Source organism: Pelophylax lessonae (genome assembly GCF_965119305.1).
Source record: "Pelophylax lessonae genome assembly, chromosome: 6".
NCBI lineage: Eukaryota > Metazoa > Chordata > Amphibia > Anura > Ranidae > Pelophylax > Pelophylax lessonae.
The window spans coordinates 271722643-271748426 of record NC_138773.1 but is presented as its reverse complement, the minus strand read 5'-3'; the positions used below and the strand labels follow the sequence as shown (position 1 = coordinate 271748426).

The following is a 25784-nucleotide window of genomic DNA, read 5'->3' as shown; positions in this document are numbered from 1 at the left end:
TCCAAGTCACAAATTCTACCCCTTGACCCCTCTCCCCCCACGGCCGCATCGGCCTCCCTGCCATTAACTAGAGTTTCCAGGATTAAATTCCTGGGTGTTCTTGTTACCAACACCCCCAGGGATTACATAGCGGATAATGTTGAACCTCTTATCCCCCTGGTTAAACGCACGCAAGCGTGGGCTAGGCTGCCCCTTGGTGTCATGGGTAGAGTCAATCTAGGGAAAATATTACTGCCTAAACTCCTGTATGTGCTTTGGCACGCTCCTACACTGGTACCCCTCAAGTTTTTTAAGATTATCGATACTATCCTCAACACAAAATTTGTGTGGGGCTTGGGCTGACACAAATTATCGTGGGCAATCCTTAAAAATCCCACCATGCAGGGTGGGTGGCTCTACCTGATGTCCACTCCTATTATTTGGCTGCCCAACTCTCCCACTTCTATTACCTCTGTGCTTCCGAGGCTCCGCGCTATCACTCTGGTTTGCCGGGCAACGGAAGTTCCTACCCATACCCCGCCACAGGTAATTTTTCGGGTGCGTGATCCATTGGCCCCCCTCCCCTCCGAGATTCTTTGCTTTTCCATCATCGTCAGCATTGGCCTTCCGTAAGCTGGCACTCGATCCTACTCATACCCACACCCCCCTTTGGCGTAACTCGCATCTTGGTGAATTCTCTACCCTCTTGGGCTCTGGGCGAGCCATGGCATTCTGTACTTGTCTCACATTTTATGCCCTACTGGGATTCGTTCGTTCCAAGCATTGAAAACTGAGTTTGACCTTCCGTCCTCCTTGTTCTTTAGATACCTTCAATTGCGCCACGCACTACTGGCCCAGTTCCCTGACGCTATTCCGACCTTAGCTAAACCCCCTGTCCTTGACGTCATACTCGGGGAAAACCTGACCAAATTGATCTCTGCGCTCTACCTGGAGCTCCGATGTATAGCTGTGGAGGCAGTGTCTGACAGGGTCAAAGCTCGATGGGTGGAGGACCTGGGCCCCTTGGATGAAACGGACTGGGACTCTATCCTTGACTGCCCACGCCTCTCGTCCCCCAGACTCCCTGACAGATTGACCCAACTCTACATACTTCAGAAGGCATATCTAACACCGGCCTGAGTTGCACGATATCGTCCAGACTTTAGCCCGCATTGCCCTAGATGCCATGCACATACAAGCGCCTTCTACCACATTTATTTGGTCATGCCCTGTAATTCAACCCTTCTGGCTGCAGATTATCAAACTCTTACACGATCACATGGGCTCCCCATTACAGCTGGACCCAAGAGTATGTCTCCTGGGACTGTTCCCCCCCCCGACTCTGATATCGATAAATTCCTCTCTACCTTCCTACACAAAACCTTGTTCTGTGCTCGCAAATTGATCGCCAGGGTGTGGATGAGGCCCCAACCTCCCTCATTTCAGGCATGGAGAGCAGACGTGAATTCTACCCTGCTGTATAAAAAAAAAAAAAATTATCGCCTTAGGGGGCAGATGGTTGGAAATAGCCTCCACCTGTTCTGACTAGACCCCCCTCTTTCCTGTGTTGATACAAGTGTCTATCTCAATGCTGGGTTCTTTTTTCTTTTTTTTTCTTTTCTTTTTTTTTTATTTTTTTCACTTTTTTTTTTTTTTTTAATTGAGGGTTTATAGTATTTGATGTGGATAGGAGATTATGGGATGCCCACTTGACTTCAAACAAACTTCAGGGACAACTCCTAGTATATACAATCTATATACACAGTTCCTCTTCTTCCTCCAGCACACGCTTGCAGAACCCTGCTATGTCACCCTGTAGTATTTTTGTAGCAAAGGGCCATTACACGCAGGCAGGGCCGCTGATAGGGCAGTACAACCAGCCCTGTTGTACCGGGCCCGGGCTCCATCAGCTCTACAAGGGGCCCGGGCAGCATCACAGTTAATTTCTGCATGTTCAAAAAAAAATCGTTTTTTCTAAACCTTTTCCTAATTTGTAATTTCTTGGGGTGTAATTACATTTTCCTGGGCCCTATAATGACAGCAGAAGGGCCCAGGAGGTGAGTGCAGTGGCGGGACTTTTTTTCCATTTTCGGGTCGCATGTATACATGGGATTTAGTTCCATGGTGATTTGCTGCCATATAGTCCTGGCTGCTGCTGTCCACTGCCTTGCCTGGTGGAGGGATACAATAATTCTCTGCTCAGCCCCGCCTCCCCTTACTCAAGTGCAGAGTGTGATCATGTACGGAGGCAGATTGCTCAGCAGCTGACAGGGAACAGCAGGAGGACAGCGTGACTGGATTGGACACAGTGAGTGAAGAACAGAGGATAGAGTCCTCACTGTGTCCTATGATCTCAGCATGAAAATCACACAGGCTGCAGGTGCCCTGTCACAGTGTCACATGAATGCTGGGGATGCTGACTTTAAGCTATGACTGTAGTGAGTGTTACTGCATAACAAAGTCAGCATCCCCAGCATCCATATGACACTGTGACAGGGCACCTGCAGCCTGTGTGATTTTCATGCTGGTGATCATAGGACACAGTGAGATGCTACTTTAAACTTGTGTTTGGGGGACAGTAAACATGTGCAGTCAAACCACTCCCCTTTAACCTCTTCCCGCCCATCGATGTATCAGTGTTCTGTCAGAATAGCGCTACCTATCAGATTCTGCTAGCAGAAGTGGCATTCGGAAAGAACTTACTGCGCATGCATCATGTGTTCCAGCATGGCGGCTATGCGTTCCAATAGGTTTCCTAATGTGACAGAACACCAAGCAGCAGCGGACATCTTCTTACACCCACGCAAGTCTTGAATTTTACATTTATTTTAGCAGTAAACTCACCTTATATACTGAAATAGACTATTTCACCGCAACCGAGTGGAACAGTCTATTTCACTATAGAATCAGTTTGTTGCTGAGCAGTGCGGGGTGTACCAAGGTGGCCGTCACCACATTGGCCGCAGGTTTCTCGCTATATTTACTAGAATACAATAATAATAGAAATGTAATACTGTGATTTATTCTATAAGGTCAGTTTACTGCTAAAATAAATGTAAAATTGAAGACTTGCGTGGGTGTAAGAAGATGTCCGCTGCTGCTTCGTGTTCTGTCACATTAGGAAAGCTATTGGTACGCATAGCAGCCATGTTGGAATGCATGACGCATGCGCAGTAAGTTGTTTTTGTCTGTATATTACTTCCGGTAGCAGAATCTGATAGGTAGCGCTATTCTGACAGAACACCGGCACATCCCTGGATTGGAAGGGTGATATCTTGGTCATCCCTGCAGCATGATAGCCCCAGCAACTTTGCACAAAGTAACATAAATAATAAAATAAAATGTAAAACCTTTTTAAAGCCCCCATTCCCCCTTGCTCATGCGTAATTGCAAACATGCATGTTGGTCCCGCACATATACGTAAACGGTGACAAACCTGCATTTTGTTTTGAGGCAGGGCCAGGGATGGGGTTGAAGGGGGCCCCATCAGGTAGGCTGTACGGGGCCCCATCATTCCTAACAGCAGCCCTGCATGCAGGGACGCGTATCCCCTACACTTGGAAAGCTGATGTAACGCAGCTCACACTTTCCTAGCTCGTCCTGTCATTTGTTCCTGCTCCCAGCACTCGTTCTTCAGGTCATTCCAGCCCTCCTGACTGCAGCAGCCCCTTTTCACTAGCCCTCCAGGCTAATCTCTCCCACAGTCCTCCAGATTGACACCAGCCCACCCGGCTGACTATCAGGAGATCTTCTGAACATGCTGACCTGCTCCTGCTATCCTTTCCTTGCTCCCCTGCCTCCAGGAAAGGTTTCTTCCGTGTGTTTTAGGGGGATCTTCCAGCATCCGAGCCTCGTGGCCCAAAGTCACCCCCCCAGAGTAGGGGGTGCCCTCAAGGGCCACCTACAGCCTCCAAAGCTCTCCATCTTCCACCAGACTGCCCCTGCTGGGATGACCCATCTCCTATTTGAACTAGCCTGCCCCCTTCCAGCCCCTTCTTTTTGGGGATTGATTGAGGACCTCCTAAATATGCATGATAGCCCCTCCTAGTTTCCACCCACTATGCCTAGAACATTCTTCAATGTCCCAGAGAACAGAGGAAGGCACCCAGCCTCCTCGAGTCACTGATCCCTGACCCAGTTTGACAACCCAGGCCTGGCTCTCAGCCAAGCCAACTTGCCTACACTAACAACTAAGCCTATTTACACTAGCACACTAGTTAGAGGGTGCTACAAGTAAAAAGTTGTCTGGTCCGACCATGTAGGCATCTAGAGTGGGTGACTGAGAGCAAAGAAAAGGCAAATGTATTAAATTCCTCCTTCAGCTCTGTGTATACAAAGGAGCATGGGGGGATTTTAGGGACTCTTTAATGACTTGGATAGTACCACTGGATTGGTGCAAGGCTAATGTGGTTCCTATATTTAAAGTCTTTACCAAGTAATTATAGATCTGTTAGTTTAACCACTTCCTGCCCGCCATACAGCAGATTGACGACCGCAAAATGGTTAAGTTATCCTGACTGGGCGTCATATGACATCCAGCAGGATAAGCCGCTCGTGTGCGCTCTGCTCCAAGTTTGCCCATTTTGCTGGTTTTCCTCTTAAGGCCTTCCTTTTTTTTGGGCATCTTAAGGAGTTCTTCCTGTTATCCCCACTGTCTGATCATGCACTCAGTGGGCGGAGGTCCAAACTGTCTCTCTGCAGCCCTATTGCCATGCTCTTTTGCATAGCGAATTACACTAAGTTTAAATTTAGCAGTGTATGACAATCGCTTACCGGCACTCATTTTGTTATTCTCTGACAGCTCCATTCTCACACCTCACTCTCGCATCTGCGCACTCCGACCTCCAACGTTATCGCATCTGCACAGTCTCCGCCTTTACAGCATCATCTGACGTCCACAGCTTGCGATTGGAGGAAGCCTCGTTCACAGTATGGCCAGCTACGCACCCGCGCAGCTCTCTATTCTGCTTACTGACCGTGTATAAGACGCCCCTCAATTTACAGCATAAAACTGTGAGCAAAAAGTAGCGTCTTATACGCGGAAAAATACGGTATTATTAAAAGTTTTAAAAACCTGGCATTTTTACAGGTGTGTGCACTAGGGCTGCAATGACGCGGCGACGTAATCGATTACGTCGACTACGAAAATTTGTCGACATGCGTGAAAGGCGTTGACGCGTCAACACGTGAGGTCACACGCCCCCTGGCCGCACTCGCCTACCGGAATACCAAGATACGGCCGGCCCGCAGCGCCGCTTTATGCATTGCTGGCCGGGCCGCTGCATTGATTGGGGCCGCCGCAGGCTGATCCCTCCCACTGTCCCACACAGACAAGATGTCACGCGCCACTCCAGCAGCAGCATGTGAACGCAGGTGAGCCTGAGGAGTCTGCACTGGGAAGGGGGGGGGCTTACGAAGTGGTCTGTACTAGGTGGGAGGGCTTACTGAGGGGTCTGCACTGGGAGGGGGGGTGCTTACTAAGTGGTCTGTACTAGGTGGGAAGGCTTACTGAGGGGTCTGCACTGGGAGGGGGGCTTACCAAGTGGTCTGTACTAGGTGGGGGTGCTTACTGTGTGGTCTGTACTGGGAGGGGGGCTTACGGAGGGGTCTGTGCTGGAAGGGGGCTTACTGAGGGGTCTGTACTGGAAGGGGGCTTACTGAGGGGTCTGTACTGGGAGGGGGGCTTACTGAGGGGTCTGTACTGAGAGGGGGGCTTACTGAGGGGTCTGAAATGGAAGGGGGGTTTACTGAGGGGTCTGTACTGAGAGGGAGCTTACTGAGGGGTCTATACTGAGAGGGGGCTTACTGAGGGGTCTGTACTGAGAGGGGGGCTTACTGAGGGGTCTGTACTGAGATGGGGGCTTACTGAGGGGTCTGTATTAATTATAGGATTAATTAGCTAATCAAAAAAACTCAATTAAGCAAAAAGAATAAAATTAAAATAATTGTTAGATTAGTCGACTAATCGTAAAAATAATCAATAGATTAGTCGACTGACAAATTAATCGTTAGTTGCAGCCCTAGTGTGCACTTTTAATATCAACTGTGTGTGTGTGTATACACGCATGCACACACACATTGATTAGCCAAAACATGACCATTGACGGGTTAAGTGAGTAACATTGATTTTGACATCTGTGTGTGTGTATGTATATACACAGTATCTCACAAAAGTGAGTACACCCCTCAAATTTTTGTAAATATTTTATTATAAATTTTCATGTGACAATACTGAAGAAATTACACTTTGCTACAATGTAAAGTAGTGAGTGTACAGCTTGTATAGCAGTGTAAATTTGCTGTCCCCTCAAAATAACTCAACACACAGCCATAAATGTCTAAACCGCTGGCAACAAAAGTGAGTAAACCCCTAAGTGAAAATGTCCAAATTGGACCCGATTATCCATTTTTCCTTCCCCCGATGTCATGTGACTCATCGGTGTTACAAGGTCTCAGGTGTGAATGGGGAGCAGGTGTGTTAAATTTGGGGTTATCGCTCTCACTTTCTCATACTGGTCACTGGAAGTTCAACATGGCACCTCATGGCAAAGAACTCTGAGGATCTAAAAAAGAATTGTTGCTCTACAAAAAGATGGCCTAGGCTTTAAGAAGATTGCCAAGACCCTGAAACTGAGCTGCAACACAGTTGCCAAGACCATGCAGCAGTTTAACAGGACAGGTTCCACTCAGAACAGGCCTTGCCATGGTAGAGTGCATCAGCATCACATCCAGAGGTTTTCTTTGGCAAATAGATGTATGAGTACTGTCAGCATTGCTGCAGAGGTTGAAGGGGTGGGGGGGTCAGCCTGTCAGTGCTCAGACCATACGCTGCACACTGCATCAAATTGATCTGCATGGCTGTCATCCCAGAAAGAAGCCTCTTCTAAAGATGATGCACAAGAAAGCCCTCAAACAGTTTGACAAGCAGGCTAAGGCCATGGATTACTGGAACCATTCCCTGTGGTCTGATGAGACCAAGATAAAATTATTTGGTTCAGATGGTGTCAAGCGTGTGTGGCGGCAACCAGGTGAGCAGTACAAAGACAAGTCTCTTGTCTACAGTGAAGCATGGTGGTGGGAGTGTCATGGTCTGGGGCTGCATGAGTGCTCCTGGCACTGGAGCTACAGTTCATTGAGGGAACCATGAATGCCAACATGTACTGTGACATACTGAAGCAGAGCATGATCCCTTCCCTTCAGAGACTGGGCCACAGTGCAGTATTCCAACATAATGACCCAAAACACACCTCCAAGACGACCACTGCCTTGCTAAAGAAGCTGAGGATAAAGGTGATGGACTGACCAAACATGTCTCCAGACCTAAACTTTATAGGGCATCTGTGGGGCATGCTTAAACAGAAGGTATAGTAGCCCAAGGTCTCTAACATCCACCAGCTCCATGATGTTGTCATGGAGGAGTGGAACAGGACTCCAGTGGCAACCTGTGAAGCTCTGGTGAACTCCATCCCCAAGTGGGTTAAGGCAGTGATGGAAAATAATGGTGGTCACACAAAATATTTAAATTTTGTGCCCAATTTGGACATTTCCACTTAGGGGTGTACATACTTTTGTTGCCAGCGGTTTAGACATTAATGGCTGTGTGTTGAGTTTTTTTGAGGGTACAGCAAATTTACACTGGTATACAAGATGTACACTCCCTACTTTACATTGTAGCAAAGTGCCATTGCCAGTGGAGGTTCATCCAGACCCAAAAGCATACTGAGAAACATGTGGTGTGGGGTGCGCTAAACAACAAATAAATAATGAATATATAACATATATCTATGTGTGAACCAAATCAACAAAAGTAAATATATATAACATATATCAATCTGTGAAGCCAATTAATAATGCAAGGATAATGCAATTAAAGGAATTGGAAGAGAAGGAATTTAAATCCCAACCGCAGAGAGATCTGAAAAAAGGTGTGAAATCCCTTTGCGAGAATAAAAACCTCGTGATAAGACCGGCGGATAAAGGTGGGGGTATCGTTCTTCTCAATAAGGAACAATACACTGAAGAAATGGAGAGGTTGTTATCTGATAATGGCACCTATGAAGTTTTGAAAAAAGACCCCACCTTCAAATATAAGAAACAGTTGGAGAAAATAGTGACTAAAGGTTACGAGGAAGGTATTATAAACAAAAAAGAGAAGGAATTCTTGGTACCTTTGGCTCCCAGAATTCCGACCATATATTATCTTCCCAAAGTACATAAAAGCCTCACTAGACCACCTGGGAGGCCCATAGTGAGCGGAATCGATTCCGTTACCTCCAGGATTGGAAGGTATGTGGACCACTTTCTGCAACCCCTGGTCCAAGAAACCCCTTCATATCTTAGATACGGCTCAATGTATCCAGGAAGTGACACAATTAGAGGTGGAGGGAGACGTACTGCTGGTCACGGCAGACGTGACGTCTTTATATACCGTGATACCCCACCAGATAGGATATGAAGCGGTATGCACTTTCTTGGACACTGATTATGAAATACCGATGGACCAGAAGAAGTTCATCCTGGATCTACTCATTTTCGGCATGGAGCACAACTATTTCTATTATGGCGAAAAGTTCTACCTACAGAAAATGGGCGTAGCAATGGGGGCCAAGTTTGCCCCCAGCTTAGCCAATTTATTTATGGCACTGTGGGAAGATAGAAACATTTATTCCAACAGACCCAGGCAACTGGTTATGTGGAGAAGGTACATAGATGACACGCTGTTAATATGGCAGGGAGAAGAAGATTCACTGAGAAGGTTCATGAGAGATCTGAATTGTAATAATTGGGGGATCAGGTTTTCTTATGAATTTAGCAAGACCTCAGTGAACTTCTTGGACCTAGTCATATCCAGGGTAGGTTCCAGTTTTTCCACCCATACCTATTATAAGCCGACTGATAGGAACGGCTTTATAGCCCTGGACAGCTGTCACCATCCAGCCTGGCTCAGATCTGTACCCAAATCACAATTCAGAAGAGTCAGAAGGAATTGTACCGACAGCCAAGTATTCCGGAAACAAGCTACGGTCCTGAAAGAAAAATTTCTGGAAAAAGGCTACAAACCAGAAGTGCTAGAGAAAGAAATTCAGACCCTGGAGTTAGTTGAGCAAAGAAGTTTGATACAACCTAAGAAAGTTCAGAACCCAGGAAAAACCAGTTCCAAGTTTGAATTTGCTTTCATTACGAGATTCTCACAAAACTACAAGTGGCTAAATCATGTATTCCGGAAACACTGGGGAGTCCTACAGAAAGATAAAATTTTAGGACCCATGCTACCAGAAGTTCCACCTATCATTTACAGGAAGGCACAGAACTTACGAGATCTGGTAGCCCCCAATCCCATTGATCCTCCTACCATCCCAAAATTTTTTCCTGATATGAAGGGCTTCTTTCCCTGCAGGAGTTGCAGAGTGTGTAAAGAAGCTCAAACTATCAGGACTAATAAATTTCATTCAACTGTGACAGGTAAAGAGTACCCCATTAGAAATTTTATTTCTTGCCATACGAAAGGGGTTGTATACCTTTTACAGTGTGAGTGCAATTACCAGTATGTTGGAAGAACCATACGTACTGCCGCCATACGTATTGGAGAACATCTGACCAACATACACAAAGCTTTTCCTGGGCATAGTGTATCCCAACACTTCGCCCAATGTCATAGAAAAAATCCCAAGAGGTTAAAAATCATCGTTATTGAGAAATATACACCACACTGGAGGGGGAGCAATCTGAGGAGGTCTATATCCAGGAGGGAAACCTTCTGGATATATGAGCTCGGCTGCTCCAGACCCCGGGGACTCAACATAGAGTGGGACATAAACGCACACATTAATAACTGTTGATCCCCACATATATTTTGGCAGGTTTTATATTTTAGTTATCTTTTAACATTTATTTTAAATTTGTATTGGAGCATATGGTTTAATATAGTTCAATACATTTTATTATACACCTATTTCCGGTGTCGCCCCTTTCCCACTACGCTCCTAAAGCAGTGTGTTGTAGGACAGGAAGGAAAGTGTTTACTTCCGGTGTCACCAGGATGTGCCATAGATCGATGTTTTTATACATTTGTTTTTAACAAATAATAAAGTATGTTTTTATACATTCCTTTTAACACAAGGAAAGTTACCCATATTTAAGTAATTTGCCTTAAATTGCTATCAGACAGAAGTTTCAGAGCATACCTGCTCTGCAGACACTTGCTCTGCAGACAGGAAGTGAAGTGTTTGCTTCCTGTGCAGACAGGAAGTGAAGTGTTTACTTCCTGTGTCACCAGGATGTGCTATGGATCGATGTTTTATAATACCTGCTCTGCAGACACCGGAAGTTAGACAATCTGCTTCCACCTGTATAAATAAAGCGGAAGTGACGATGCGCCAGTACTCCTGTCTCAGTAGAAGTCCTATGGGAAGAAACCGGTCAGATTAGGAGGCGCACACGTCACACACAACTTGCGGTCCGTGCTGCAGCCTGCCGCAAGCCTTTGCAGGAATTCGTATGCCTATGTTTATGCTGAATACAAGACATCTAATTGTAAGTGCATTATCAACTGTTTTTTGAATAAATCTCAAGGGTAATACACTATTAGCCCTCTTTTTTCCTTTAATACACGGTGGTTTTGTGAGCTTGTAAAGAAGGATGAGGCTGTGTTTCTTGCTGGTACTCGTTGCCATCTAGTGGAGAAAGAAAGGTAGAGCGGTTCTACATCCCACTTCAGGATTTTAAAGAGGAAGCAAGGCGGTGGTTTCACTGAACAAGTGCATACCTATTACCATCTGGTAAGAGGCTAATTCTTGGTGATTTACACGTGGTGTTTGTTCACAAGGAGATTGGATATTTTTTCAGCACAAGAAAATATAGTTGCACCTTATTTATTTCCGTTTGGTAAGGATGAATTTCACTCGGTGGTGGATACACGTATTATTCGGATAGAATACAATTCTACTCGCCTGCAAAATATTTATGGACACTTATGAACTTTTATGTTTATGCACCAATGGATTTGCATTATTAATTGGCTTCACAGATTGATATATGTTATATATATTTACTTTTGTTGATTTGGTTCACACATAGATATATGTTATATATTCATTATTTATTTGTTGTTTAGCGCACCCCACACCACATATACATTTATCTATATTCAAAAGCACTGAATACCGGGAGCAGCTTCAACGCACTATCAGCGCACCCATCCCCCCTTACAACATACTGAGAAACATGTTTCGCCCTCCCCTCTGGGCTTAATCATAGAGAAACCTGTTAGTCGTAGTCTGGATGAATCAAGTTGAGGCTGCTTTTTACCTAATCTAAAAAGTGATATCCTCACTGTGAAAAAATATTTCTAGTAAGGCTGCTTACACCAAAAGGCAGTATTTCTGTGCTTTTGTAAAAATATTGAAATTGAAGGTGCAAAAATGCATTAATGAATAATGCATTAAAGTCTAAACAATAAAGCTGGCTATTATTGTGACCATTGCAAAGCAATGTCACCAGTGCTGATGAAGCAATTCTTCTTAGGAGTACTTCAGTGATCTCCCACCCCCAACAAGTGAATTGCAAACTCAACAAAGTGAGTAGCTGTCATCACAGCAGCATAGATGCCCCAAAACAGCATAATGATCAAACCAGGAACATTGCAGTATTGGGACTCCAAAGACTTCTCCTTTAAAAAGCCTCAAAACTATGATGCATTTTGTCCAATGGGACATTATCAGGGGGTCATGTGATAACTTGCGTGCATGCAATTATATATAGTCCCTTAGGATGAGGGGCTAATCGCACACAGTTGCTAGTCGCTGGATGTAATGCGACAGCCATCTTAATGAAGCCAAGGAAGTTTGCACAGCCGCCATATTGCTGTAGTCCCTGGAATGGCCCGGCGGCCATATTGAAGTCTCGTAGGAAATCTAATGTCAGAAAAGACACAGTATTTTGAATAAGGGCATAGCAATGCTTCCAGCAAATAAGTTACAAGCCGGAGTACAAAAACGTTGCACAGTTGTATGCATCTAATTTAAACAAAAAAGCAAAATGGTGGGCTGGCTGCACATGACTGCAGATTATGACAGCATAAACATACCAAAAGTAATGGGCATCTATACATGTTAAAATGTTGAGACCTGCTCCTCACAACATGTGGGTACATCATTCCAATAATTGCTTATGTATACTTAATTAACTTTTTAACTTTGTAGATTTACTATTATCGAAACTATATAGGAAAACTGATTAAATCTAATAATTACTATAACGTTACTCATGTGGCATAACATTGTATGTCACATGAGTTAACAAGACCCAAGGCTAGAAAAAATAAAAATTGGAATAATTTAACAATCTATGCAGTCAGACTAGCTGGGAAAACCAATAATTATTTAGTCTCTATAAAACTGTTTATATCCCAGTCTACATTTAACCCATATGGTAAGTAGGATTTAAGTTAAAAAATACAATGCATCTCTAATTTGGATACCTCTTGTATTTTTTTACATCCTTGCCAACATGAACCTATTGTGTACCCACAAAGATGAGATCTTTTGGGTTTCTGTTAAATTCTCAGAAATGGGCTGAGGGACTGTGGTTCTTGAATCCACATTTAATATTATAAACATTTTCTCTCAGGCAATCTCTGAGCCATCTGGTGGTTCGCCCAACACCTTTTGATCTTGTTTGTGTGCAGAGCTACATTGAGCTCAGAGGGGAGCTGACTGAACAGCGAACATGGGCCTGGACATGAGAAGAGGTTACGGACAAATGAATCTTTGCCTGCCAGAGGCCAGCAAAGTGTTCAGGTTATTGATAGAGGCAAGGTGGGGTTCAACAGGGTGGTGGCATGAATTTTTCTTCTTAGTTAATTATGGGTTTCCAAAATACATAAGGAACCTTGCCAGTCTGTGGCAAAACAATTATTCTCTGATTCCAGCTTAGGAAATGCAGTTGTGTATTGTAATCATTAAAGAACACCACCAGCTTTTCCTCCCCAAAACAGATGCATTGTGCATGTAAATGAATCTCAACCCCACTGTCTGTGTAACTTTCCTCCTTTAGCTTTATACTGCAGGTTTGTGTCTGATTTCACTCCTCCTCCTGGCTAAACTTCTAAGTTCTCTGACTTCCTGTTTCCTTCCTTTTCTAGTTCTGATACGATATGTCCCACGATCCTTTAAGCTTCTAGCTTCAGGCCAGGCTATGGGAGTCACTTATATCAGTTCTGAGTGTTTATGTGGGTGGGTCTAGGGTCACTGTGGGTGTTTCTGAGCCTTCATGTGGGTGGTGAAAAGTGTAAATGTCATACCTCCTTCTGTGCCATTCCTTTCTTGCCGCATTGCAAAATAGAATAATGGCTTACTGCAAGACTACAGAGGAAGGGCTATTATGAAGGCGTTTTCTCCATATGTAAATTAATCACTTCACAGAGAGCAGGGATCTAGGACAGTAGGATCTGAGGGGCAGTCCTGAACCATTTATTAGTTTGAAATCTATGCCACAAATCTGTATTTTTGTTCATTTACATCAGTGATGGCGAACCTTGGCACCTCAGATGTTTTGGAACTACATTTCCCCTGATGCTCAAGTACACTGCAGAGCATGATAGGAAATGTAGTTCCAAAACATCTGGGGTGCCAAGGTTCGCCATCACTGATTTAGATCTTAAAAAAGAACACGCAACTTTTGTACCATTTGTACACATCACTTTATCTGTAAGGCAGGGCTCGACAAAACCCGGGCGCCAGGTCACATTTGCGTCTAGAATTAGCGACCTGGTGCCTGGGGTGCCCTGCAGAAGGTGTCCTGTCATTTTTGCACGGACTTCCGCGCCGTCCGAAAATTGAGGCCCCGGCCTACTTGAGATGAGAGGCTTCCAATGGGGAACTGGCGCCCTCTTGTGGTGGCTGGGAGTAATGACTGTTGCAATGACTGTTTCCACTGCCTGTTTGTTCTCAATGCATTACCATCTCCCTGTCCAGTTAGTTACCTTTGACAGGGAGTGTGGTTATTATTATTTAATTCATTTTTTAAATGTTAAAAAAAAAAATATATATATTTTCTTCTTTTTTTTTTTTTAATTATTATATATATAATAATATATAATCTTTTTCTTTTTTTTTTTCCTCATCGCCATGCCACAGCCGAAGGCCCCTTTCACACGGGCTGTCTGATCAGGTCCGCCTGTCAGTTTTTCAGGCAGACCTGATCGGACCCTTCATTCTCCTCTATGGAGCGGTAATCTGCCGCCATCTGATCCTGTCCGCCAAAAGCAGACGGATGGTGGTTCTATTTTCTATCCATCCCGTGGATCGGATCAGATGGCATCGGATGGAAAGAGACAGACAGTCTGTTTTAATCCAATTGCGCTATAGAGGAGAGTGGGGTCGTATTTATGTGTAAATTTAGTATCCGTTTTATTAAATAAAGCTTGGGTGTTAGTTTAAAAAAAAAAAAACTGGCTCCTAACTTTTTTAGCTGGCTCCTAGATTTCAGGAAAATTTGTCAAGCCCTGCTGTAAGGAATGGTAAGCACTTGAATCTAATCTTTGCCTGCCTGTTCAAAGTTGAAGTTGTCAACAATTTCCATTGAGTGTAATTCAATTTTTTTTTAACATGATTGTAGCGGTTTGCCTGGATTTCAGGCTGCATCTTGGAGGAATAGATGTGAAAATAGTGTAAAAAAAAAAAATATTGATTTTTCTGTTTGTCAGTCCATTGCAAGGATCTATTTGCTAAGCAGTCACATGGTTAAACCTTTGCTTTGAAATTAAACATTTCTTGACTATATCTATGTGTGGGTAATCTAAGTAAGAAAGGTTTAACTGGAAGAATAAATAGCTTGCCTCTGAAGACTTCTATGCAATCCATTTTTTTATGCTTAAATGTTTACCAAGAGAAATAGCTTGTAACAGCTATTCCCAATATTCCTGGCATTTACTAGGGCCTTCTGATATCTTCTGAAATATCTTCGCTTTATATCTCACGCACTAGCGTGCCAAGCTCGATGTGTCATGAGACTGATCATCCACACATGAGCATTAGTTATAAAAGAGCACTGCCTGTAATTTTTTTTTAGAACCTAGCAGGGTCTGAATGCTGTTTCTCAGTGTTACTTGCTCTGCTTTTCTAGAGTACTGTAATCCTAAACCTTTTTTTTTGTTTAAAATATAGAGCAGTTCCAGACGGCAAGTGTAATCAGTTAGTGAGCCAATAACGTTATCCAGCAAACACAGTGGCCATGTAAAAGTCACAATTTTGATAATTTCCCTAATCCACTATCAGAATGCAGAGGGCATCTTGCAAGTTCCTTAAACTGTGTGTATGGCAGTTGGTAAGACAGAAGGGGCTAAACGTCCAGCTTATGTCGAGGAGGCATGACCGAACAAGTTCTACCGATTGCCATCTGATCAGCACTCTCAGCCAATGGCTGAAAATGCTGACTGGTGTATTCTGGCCCGGGGGGCAGTCCCCCTGTCAGAATAAAATGGCTCATCGGGGAGATTGCTGTACTAACATGAAATAGTACAGAGTCTCCTCCCGAACTCTTCAGTTTTTTATTTATTTATTTTTTTCAGTTTAGCCCGCTGGGTTGAATGAAAAAAGCTGATAATGTGTACTAAACTTTAGGAGGGTATTTCCAGAAGCATGTGCTCTGATAAATTCATCACTAATTAATTACATGCAAGCTTTGTATCTGATTGGTGGCTGTAAGACCCATCTTTGTACTTTAACCAACATTTTAATTTTACATGTGTAAGAACAAGGAGAAAGCTGATGTTGTGCTTTGTGATAGCCCTTCTGTATCATAAGCCGGAATTATCAAATGACTAGATACCACAGTAATGCTTGGATAAAAATAAACTGATTTATATTTTATATTTAACTTAAAACGAAAAAAATTAAACCCATCTCCAACTTGATTTTAAAAGTAAATTACAGTACTGTATTCATATACAAGGACAGCACACTGCGTATGGCTGATACCATTGCTGGAACACCCCTGCTTTCCTAAACCAGTGGAAGCGGAAGCTGACCCAAAAAGTTCCAAGGCTACATAGGAGAAGTTCTGGTCCTGTAAAGATCCCGGGCAATGTGCAATAATTTTGAAGGTCTATGATTATCTGCAATCTGGTGAGTGGGGAACCTTGAGGGCACTCTGCAAGCACCTTAATTATTTGGCACCTTGGCACCTTAATTGGATCACTTTAAGGACTCTTTTCAAGCACTGAATATTTATTTGGACTATTTCTAACCACCTATTTGTTTATTGTGCACTACTATATATATTTGTTTGTTATTGCTCAGATATTTTTAAGCACTTAGCACTTTTTTATATTTGATCATACAGTGTACACTTTATAAAATATTGAACATTGTATTTATATCACAGCACTTAACACTTTATTTGAGCTAGCGCTGCATAAATTCGTTTTCATCATATTTTCCTAAGACTTTCTTAGTGTCTGCAGCAGCTGCCCATTATTGCATTCATTCTTATTTAAATTTTCACATTGTGTAGTGCGGGTTTAATTTTTGTTTTTCACATTCATTTGATTATAATTTGTTACTTTTGGCTTTATAAGAGTATATGAAGGTGAAAAAAGCGAATTTCTCTTTCGTTGACACACATTGGGTTATGCTGCCCCCTACAGGAGTAGGACACTAGGCAGGAAAAAGCTTTACCATGCTTATGGGGCAGTCCCAGGGGATATATTCCCACACTCTGCTCTAGGTATTTAGTTTTTTTTCTGCCTAATCAGGAGTAAGGATCTAGTATTCTTTTTTTTTTTTTTTTCTTTTTAAATTGAATTTTTTCCTTATTTTCTGTTCCTGTGAGAACTACAATCAACTGCTGGACTGGGCGACACACTGGATATCCTTGATCCTTAGTCTTCCCAGCCCAGCCAGCGAGCGTGCGCAAGCCTCAGCTCCGCGCTAGGTCGGCCGGAGCGGTGCCCACCTGGTTCCATGGTATGGTAAGTAGTGTCCCCCCCCCCTCTCTCCTGGTGGTCTTTTGGGGTGGATGTTGGCCCCTCCCTGGGACATTCAGACCCCAGGTTCCCCTCCCTTCACCCCAGCCCCTCTAGATGGTCACTGTGGGTCTTTTGAACCCCCCCTCCACCCCAACCTCCCCGGGATGTGGCTGTGAGCTGTCTTTGCCACATGCTCCTATGGGGGTTTGGCTGTAGTTGCTGCTGGCCGAGCTTATGATGCTGACCGGGTTTTTCCTGGGGGTTGGTGACCTGGGCAGGGATGTCCTCTGGGCTCCTTGCGGTCGTTGTTGGGCTGGGGGAGCCGATGTTTTACCATCCGTGGGTACAAGCCTCATGCAGCCGGATCCGCCCAAAAATGTAGGCTGCGGCTTTGAGGCAATGTGTCGAGATCCTCTGGCCGAAGCCACAGACTCTCTGGTGGCTCCTTGGGGCCAGTATCTAAAATAGGCCTTAACTCCGCAAAAATTTCTGCCGAGTCTTCTGCGAAGGATCGAGGTTGAAGGGATCCTGTCATCCTAGTGGCTCCAGACTGGCCTCGCCAGTCTTGGTACAGCGATCTGGTACAGCCGGTTGCCGATGCCCCTTGGAAGACTTCCTCTCAAAGAAGATCTATTGGCCCAAGGGCCAATCTTCCATCCTGCTTTACAGTCGCTGGCTTGAACGGCTTGGCTGATTAAAGCCAGGTGCTGAAGGATAGTGTGTTGTCTGAATTAGTGATTCCCACGGTGTAAAGGCTAGAAACTCTTCCATCGCGCCTGTAAGATGTACATTGCCTGCTATGAGTCTCTTGGGGTCATCCCCGTTCCCTTTCGGTGGCTTGGATTTTGGCATTCCTCCTACGAGGTGTTAAGCAGCGCCTTGCCTTGGGTACCATCAAGGGCAAGGTTTTTGGCCTTGGCGATCTTCTTTTACTGTCCTTTGGCTGCGCATTATTTGGTTCTCACCTTTATTTAGAGGGTTCGCCACTTGGCTCCCCCAGTACGGTCTCCGTTGCCTCCGTGGGATCTCGATTTGGTGCAGTTGGTTCTCCAGTAACCGCCTTTTAAAAATATTTCCAAGCTTCCTCTGCTTACATTGTCCCAGAAGGTAGTGTTCTTGGTGGCTATTACTTCTGCACGCAGGGTGTCAAAGCTGGCAGGGTTGTCTTGTCCACCTTACCTGGTGACTCACAGATAAAGTGGTTCTTCGCCCTTGTCAGCCTTTCCTTTTTAAGGTTGTTTCTGGTTTCCATCTGCCTGAAGACATTGTGTTGCCTTCCCTGTGTCCTAAGTCTAAACATCCTAGGGGGGATTGCCTTGCACTCTCTGGATGTGGGTCTGGCGCTCAGGGTGTACCTTGCGGCAACTGACCCAGCCTTACTGTTTGTCCTTACGGATGACCTTGCAAAGGGTTGGTTGCGTCTGCCGTGACCATTTCCAGATGGACAAGACAGACGGTGGTGCAGCCTTATTGCATCAAGGGTCAGGTTCCTTTGTTCCCTGTTAAGGCGCTTTTTACGTGGACGCTTGGTGCCTCTTCGGCTTTCTGCCATCAGGCTTGCAAGGTGGCCACCTGGTCATCTGTGCACAACTTCACAAAATTTTATAAAGTTGGATGTACTGGCATCTGTGGATGCCGCTTTTGGCCGTATGGTTTTGCGGGCTGCTGATTGAGAGGACGTGGTCCTCTTTGAGGGTGTATTGTTTTCAGGTGAGCTCCAGTTGTTCCTGGTTGAGCTCCATTTTACCTGGTTGGCTAGGTTTAGCCTTTTGGGGATTTTTTCATCCATGTTTTTCCCACCGCTTATGTTTAACACTGCTTTGGGATGTTCCAATGGTTAAGAAGATTTTGTTTGTCAATAAACGAAAGAGAAAATTGGATTTTTGTATTACCGTACACAGCACCCACCTCTCTACTGAGGTTATTTTTCTTCTGACACTGTTTGCAACAAAACTGAATGTCTAGAGCAGAGTGTGGGAGTATATCCCCTGGAACTGCCCCATAGGTGTGGATAAACTTTTTCCTGCCTAGTGTCCTACTCCTGTAGGGGGTAGCATAACCAAATGGTTAAGAAGTTTCTGGACTGTCTGTCACTGAACATCAGATAAAATTAATTTACGGTAAGACAAAAATCCAGTTATCACAGATGCCATAACTTTAGTCTCTCCAATTGGTCAAAACCTATTCCTTTTTTTTAATGAGTCTGGAAACTACAAAGCAGTGCACCGATGTGTTGCGTCATGCAACCCATTAAAAATGGCAACATCTATTAAAATATAAGTTCTCTCTGCGTGTTTTGCAATGCACAGGGCACTATTCATTGTGCTGTGGTGCTTTGTATTGCATCTATATTTTAAAGGCATCTTGGGCTGCCAGTCGCAATATTTAAAAAGCAGTGAGTATGACCATTACCTAATGTTCACCACCAGGTGGTTTCATCTCTAAAAGAATGTTTGGTAAATGTAACATTCACGGCTTTTTAAATATTTAACCCTTAGACAATGTTCTTATTGTTCACATGTTTTTATCACACAACTGTTAAGTTTACAATAAAAAATGAATGTTCAGTGAATATCTTACATAAACAAAATTCACAAAGGTGTCACGTAATATCTACCTTATGCTTCCATGTACAGGAAATGTTTATGTAGTCAGGTGCTTGAGTAAGAATGGAGAGTGCGAAAAAACACTGGCTGCAGCTGCTTTCTGTAGCTGCTGCCCTGCAGTGCAGCAAGAGCAGGGCACTGCTGAGCAGGAAGAGTTTAATAGACTAAGTCAGGCAGCACTCTATTGTGGAAACTAGTCCAGAGCTTTTGATTTGCATTTCCCAGAGGAATATTGCCAGGAGGAGATGAGAGCTGCATTTTCTCAAGCTGTACAGCCTAATCTTGCCATGCTCAGTGTGCACCACCACTGCTGCATAACAGCAACCTGAAAAGGATCTGGAGTGTTGTTTGGGGTGCAGACAGCCAGAGTCACCTGGGTGCAGAGCAGAGAGTGAGCTTAAACACTGTGTTACAAAGATGGTGAACTGCAATGTCACTGGGACTCATGAACTTCTGTGGTGGAGATTTACTATTTGCTGCTAGATAAACCAAGCCCTTTAGGAACTGATCATACAGCCATCTAGTAGCCTTATGGTTGCATGCAGGTTTGACTGGAATTATGCTCACGTGGACCATCGGTACAACTGGGCCACAAGGATAGCCGACTGAAAAGTTAGGACTAAAGACTGTCCCTTTACTGCTGCTACATAGAGACCTTCCCCTATTGCTTTTGCCAGGAGGGACATTGTACCCTATCCTAGCGATTCTTCTAGAGTGCACTGTAGACTAGTTTGTAGTAGTAATTTTCTGCTTTCTTTAAAGAATATAAAATGTGTAGGGAATACATGTCCAATAATCAAAACAAGTGGATAAAGTGTAAAGATTTACTTAAGAAATCGCACAGGCCAGGATCTACAAAATGTAACCTAAAAAAGAATAATTTTGTATACCATATAATAGTTTCTTGTATAATCAAGGAATGGAGAAATTGGGAAATATGCTATTCTACTTTAGTTGATACAGGGAGTGCAGAATTAGGAAAATGAGTATTTTGACCACATCATCCTCTTTATGCATGTTGTCTTACTCCAAGCTGTATAGGCTCGAAAGCCTACTACCAATTAAGCATATTAGGTGATGTGCATCTCTGTAATGAGAAGGGGTGTGGTCTAATGACATCAACACCCTATATCAGGTGTGCATAATTATTAGGCAACTTCCTTTCCTTGGGCAAAATGGGTCAAAAGAAGGACTTGACAGGCTCAGAAAAGTCAAAAATAGTGAGATATCTTGCAGAGGGATGCAGCACTCTTAAAATTGCAAAGCTTCTGAAGCGTGATCATCGAACAATCAAGCATTTCATTCAAAATAGTCAACAGGGTCGCAAGAAGCGTGTGGAAAAACCAAGGCGCAAAATAACAGCCCATGAACTGAGAAAAGTCAAGCGTGCAGCTGCCAAGATGCCACTTGCCACCAGTTTGGCCATATTTCAGAGCTGCAACATCACTGGAGTGCCCAAAAGCACAAGGTGTGCAATACTCAGAGACATGGCCAAGGTAAGAGGCTGAAAGACGACCACCACTGAACAAGACACACAAGCTGAAACGTCAAGACTGGGCCAAGGAATATCTCAAGACTGATTTTTCAAAGGTTTTATGGACTGATGAAATGAGTGAGTCTTGATGGGCCAGATGGATGGGCCCGTGGCTGGATTGGTAAAGGGCAGAGAGCTCCAGTCCGACTCAGACGCCAGCAAGGTGAAGGTGGAGTACTGGTTTGGGCTGGTATCATCAAAGATGAGCTTGTGGGGCCTTTTCGGGTTGAGGATGGAGTCAAGCTCAACTCCCAGTCCTACTGCCAGTTTCTGGAAGACACCTTCTTCAAGCAGTGGTACAGGAAGAAGTCTGCATCCTTCAAGAAAAACTTGATTTTCATGCAGGACAATGCTCCATCACACGCGTCCAAGTACTCCACAGCGTGGCTGGCAAGAAAGGGTATAAAAGAAGAAAAGAAAAGCTAATGACATGGCCTCCTTGTTCACCTGATCTGAACCCCATTGAGAACCTGTGGTCCATCATCAAATGTGAGATTTACAAGGAGGGAAAACAGTATACCTCTCTGAACAGTGTCTGGGAGGCTGTGGTTGCTGCTGCACGCAATGTTGATGGTGAACAGATCAAAACACTGACAGAATCCATGGATGGCAGGCTTTTGAGTTTTCTTGCAAAGAAAGGTGGCTATATTGGTCACTGATTTTGTTTTTGTTTTGTTTTTGAATGTCAGAAATGTATATTTGTGAATGTTGAGATGTTATATTGGTTTCACTGGTAAAAAAAAATAATTGAAATGGGTATACTGTATATTTGATTTTTGTTAATTTGCCTAATAATTATGCACAGTAATAGTTACCTGCACACACAGATATCCCCCTAAAATAGCTAAAACTAAAAACAAACTAAAAACTACTTCCAAAATTAGTCAGCTTTGATATTAATGAGTTTTTTGGGTTCATTGAGAACATGGTTGTTGTTCAATAATAAAATTAATCCTCAAAAATACTCATTTGCCTAATAATTCTGCACTCCCTGTAACTTCAAGAAAGTTTGTAAGCGGGAACAAGGGAGAGATGGGAAGGGGTGCAAGGGAAGGGGCAAGTTATTGCTTAATCTGTTTATTCCTGGCTTTGCTGATTCATGAGTTAATCCAAGTCGTGGAACGGAACCCTATTCTAAGTTACCTTGGCCTAGTGATTGATTAGTGGGCTGTTTGTTCATTTGTGCACAAACCACCATTTATTCAAACGTGTACTAATACATTGAGTTCATGTACTACTTAACGGTCTTGGTTCTATTTCCTGGTGCTAATTCACAGAAAAGTTAAAGGTATCTATAATTGTGTTTTAGAAGTGCTTGCAGTAACTTTTATTCAGCCAGGTATGTCAGAGGGGCAGAGGTTGTTCTTTGCGTTGACGCACCAAACTGAGAATCCAAATATGCAAAGCTGCTTCTGGGGGGTTGCACTCTATTTATATTGTGTGCAGTTGTACTGTATGTAGGACTGCAAATAAGCTTGCAAGAAGATCACCTGTTGCAAAAAGACCAAAAATGCCAACTGATACAAAAGGTTACCTCTAGGTATGGACATTAAAGGTGCCAAAAATTGTACCAAAAATAAAGCTCCGCTAGTAAAATTCAACTTTTATTTAAAACGGTTGCAAAAAGAGCAATTTGAACATAGTACCATACATTTTAAAAGTATATTACATAATACAGATGCACAGTGCTCATTTCCATGTGTTTCACTCGCTATATATTCTCCTCCATTCAACTGTGAGGCTTCCAGATGGAAATTGGGGTCCAATCAGGAAAACCATGCAGTACTTAAAGAGGAAGTAAACCCATCGATTAACAGTTTCCAAAAAGCAGTTATATTCCCGGCATGCCAAAATTGCTAGCTGTCACATTGGTTGTGCTCTCAACCAAACTGTCAAACCAGCCAATGGCTGGTGTAATAACTGATCACATGTGCAGCATCATGGCAGCTGAAGATTAAACAGAGGCCAAGATGGCAGCTTCCTTGACTGAAAACGATAGGAGGGTTTACTTCCACTTTAAGATGCATTTTGTGAGTATCTATCCACACTTCCTCAGGTTTTCAAGCAAAAATTGAAAGTTGATCTCAGATTGGAAAAATGGGCCTGGGGACCACGATCCACACCAAGTGATGAGGACAGGCATGTCTGTTGGTATAGAGGCCTGCAAGTAACTACTTGTGAGGTCACGATATATCACAGCCAAGGTATCTTTCTAGTCTCCTATCCTATTTCTGTTACCCAAAAGGCTTTCTGCATTGTTCCAGGAGGAGTAATGAAAAGAAAGTGGGGGAGGGGGAAAATGGAGCTAGAGGGAGGAGAGGAACAAAAGAGGAAAAACAAATCCTTCCATGTGTCCTCTACCTGTCCCAACAATGGCTGCCCCCAGCACAGAGGTTCACTTTCCCAAAAATGTGCCTAATACATTCAGATTGCACTTGTTTTAACTGTTTTATAATAAAAGTGGAGTGGAGCATTTTTTTGTTACAATTTTAAGGCACATTTAAAGTCCCTTACCCAGAAGACACCATGTTTTGTACTCTATTGATCCTAGGGATGTTTGTACCTATCCACACAATTTTGGCATCGGATATATTAAAAAATGCTAATAATTCAAATAGATTTCTGTGGTGCTATTGGACAGTTGGGAGGATCATATTCAAAATAACACTCACATGATTTTCCCTAAATCATCAAGTAGCTGCCTCTGCATTGCATGCATTCTGTGACTGCTCTCCTGTTTTTCAGCGAAATCCAATGCATTTGGGTGCCTTCAGTACCTGTAGACAAGCGAGGAAACTGAATAAAATCTCTTATCCCAGTTAGTTAAGGTAAAGCATGGATAAAACACCTTCCTCCATCATGGCTCCTGTGCAACATAATCATAGCTGACGGTTTATTTGGCCTGGAAGATGATGTTGTCCCTTGTGATTGCTCCATAGTAACTTGTTTATCACGATGACTCTTAAGATATAAATATGCACAGGCATTTGTGTACTCATTATGCATCTTCCTGATTACTGCACTTATAGAAGCAAACCTTCACATTCTGATCTTGTTTAGGGCTTGTTACCGAGATTTGAAAGATTATTAAAGCGCCATGGTGCTCATAATGTTTTGTACTTTAACGGACTTGGATTTCAGCTGTCACTTTAATAATGAAGGTTAGTAAATGAAAGCAAGTGCTTGATTGGGTGCTATCAACAATAGCTGCACCTTTCTGTACACCAATAGGTACACTTCAGTGATCATTGTAAAATATTTTTTCTTACATTTTCTGTGCAGTATAGTGTATAGGATTACATGCGAGTGGCCGTGGTAGCTGTAGGAGCTGTTGGCCTCCCATTGCTTTCAATAGGACTGCTACCTACAGTTTTAATCAGCAGGAATCCCCACTGGGTCTCCTGCATGCAGTTGCTAATAGCCCAAATTCTCAGCTGGAAAGGGGGCCTTAAGCTTAGTGAGTTTCTCTAGCTTATCTCCAGAAAAATTAGAGACCCAATTTTGTGCCTAATTGCCAGCAAAAGTGAAGAGTTAATGAGAAGCCTGCATTCACATCTGAGCAGAGCATAAGTATTCCTAGTAATTTCATCCCCCCCCTTTTTTTTTTTTTTTTTTTTTTGGCAGTTGCTTGTCAGAAGTTTTACAAGCAAGGGGAGGAGAGCGGTTCTGAAGGAGAGGGGGGTTATTCATGCGTAAAAACACACAAATGGGCATTTACAGGTGTTCGCACTGACGTCTGTGGGACAAAAAAGCCAGAATACTTCCAAAATAGCTCATGTAGTTTTTTTTTGGGATGTAGAGCATAGGGTGACTGAGTGTACAAGTGAACAGGGACAATGAGAGAGAATGGGATTCTGCATGTTGACAACCGTCACATTAGGGAAAAGAGCAGAAAAGTGTGAAAGGGCGCTTAGTAAACCACTGTAACACCTTTAACCTATGTGTGTATATAGAGTATGTGTGAGATAGTGGTGTGTGTATGCTGTAAATTTGTAATTTTTTTCATATATCATGAGGCAGAGCAGGCTAAAAATCATGACTACCTGGGTTATGTGAAACCTATAATTTAATGGACACTGGCAGAAAAAAACGACAAAAGTTCCTCTATATGACCCCTCGCATTTAGGAAATTTCACCAATGTCTGAAAGGTGATGGCCACTGATATGTAGCTCTCTGCAATAGCAGGGTCTTGGGTGATTCCAGCAGGGATCAGGAACTTGGCTGGCAGGATCCATTTGGGATGGATAGTACCCAGTCCCCGCTTTAATGGTAGTGGACGTTCAAGCAGGGATTGTCTGTAATGCAACCGTTTGGCTCTAGATACAGATCGAGAATCCTGTGCGGTAATAACTGACCAGAGGTTTGCTGGTGGGGTGCTGTACAAGTCCAGGGCAGTGGACCCCGGAGTATCAGGGATCAAGTTTCTGAAGGTCCTGACTGACATACCCCACCACGATGGGTAAAGATTAGATCCTTGGGCTGTTGGCAGGATCCTGTCACAAGAAATGAGCGTCCCTCCTTTAAGTGAGGATTACAGCTGGGCTGCCTGAGGTGTCCTGCTGGTCAGTGGTAGTTATGGCTGTTGCCAATAGAGATTTCTTTTACAAAAGGATTTATTAATATTCAATCCAACTTATCAGGTCAGCAATTGGGTGGTTACATTGCATAAGTAAACCTAAAAAAAAATAAAAACTTGTA

The 25784-nt window shown here is 43.5% G+C and overlaps 1 protein-coding gene across 1 annotated transcript in view; it reads left to right on the top strand.

The window, feature by feature from the left end:
* PKP4 (plakophilin 4) overlaps positions 1-25784 on the top strand; it is a 585731-nt gene that overhangs the window by 180161 nt on the left and 379786 nt on the right. The gene's annotated exons all lie outside the window — the stretch shown is intronic.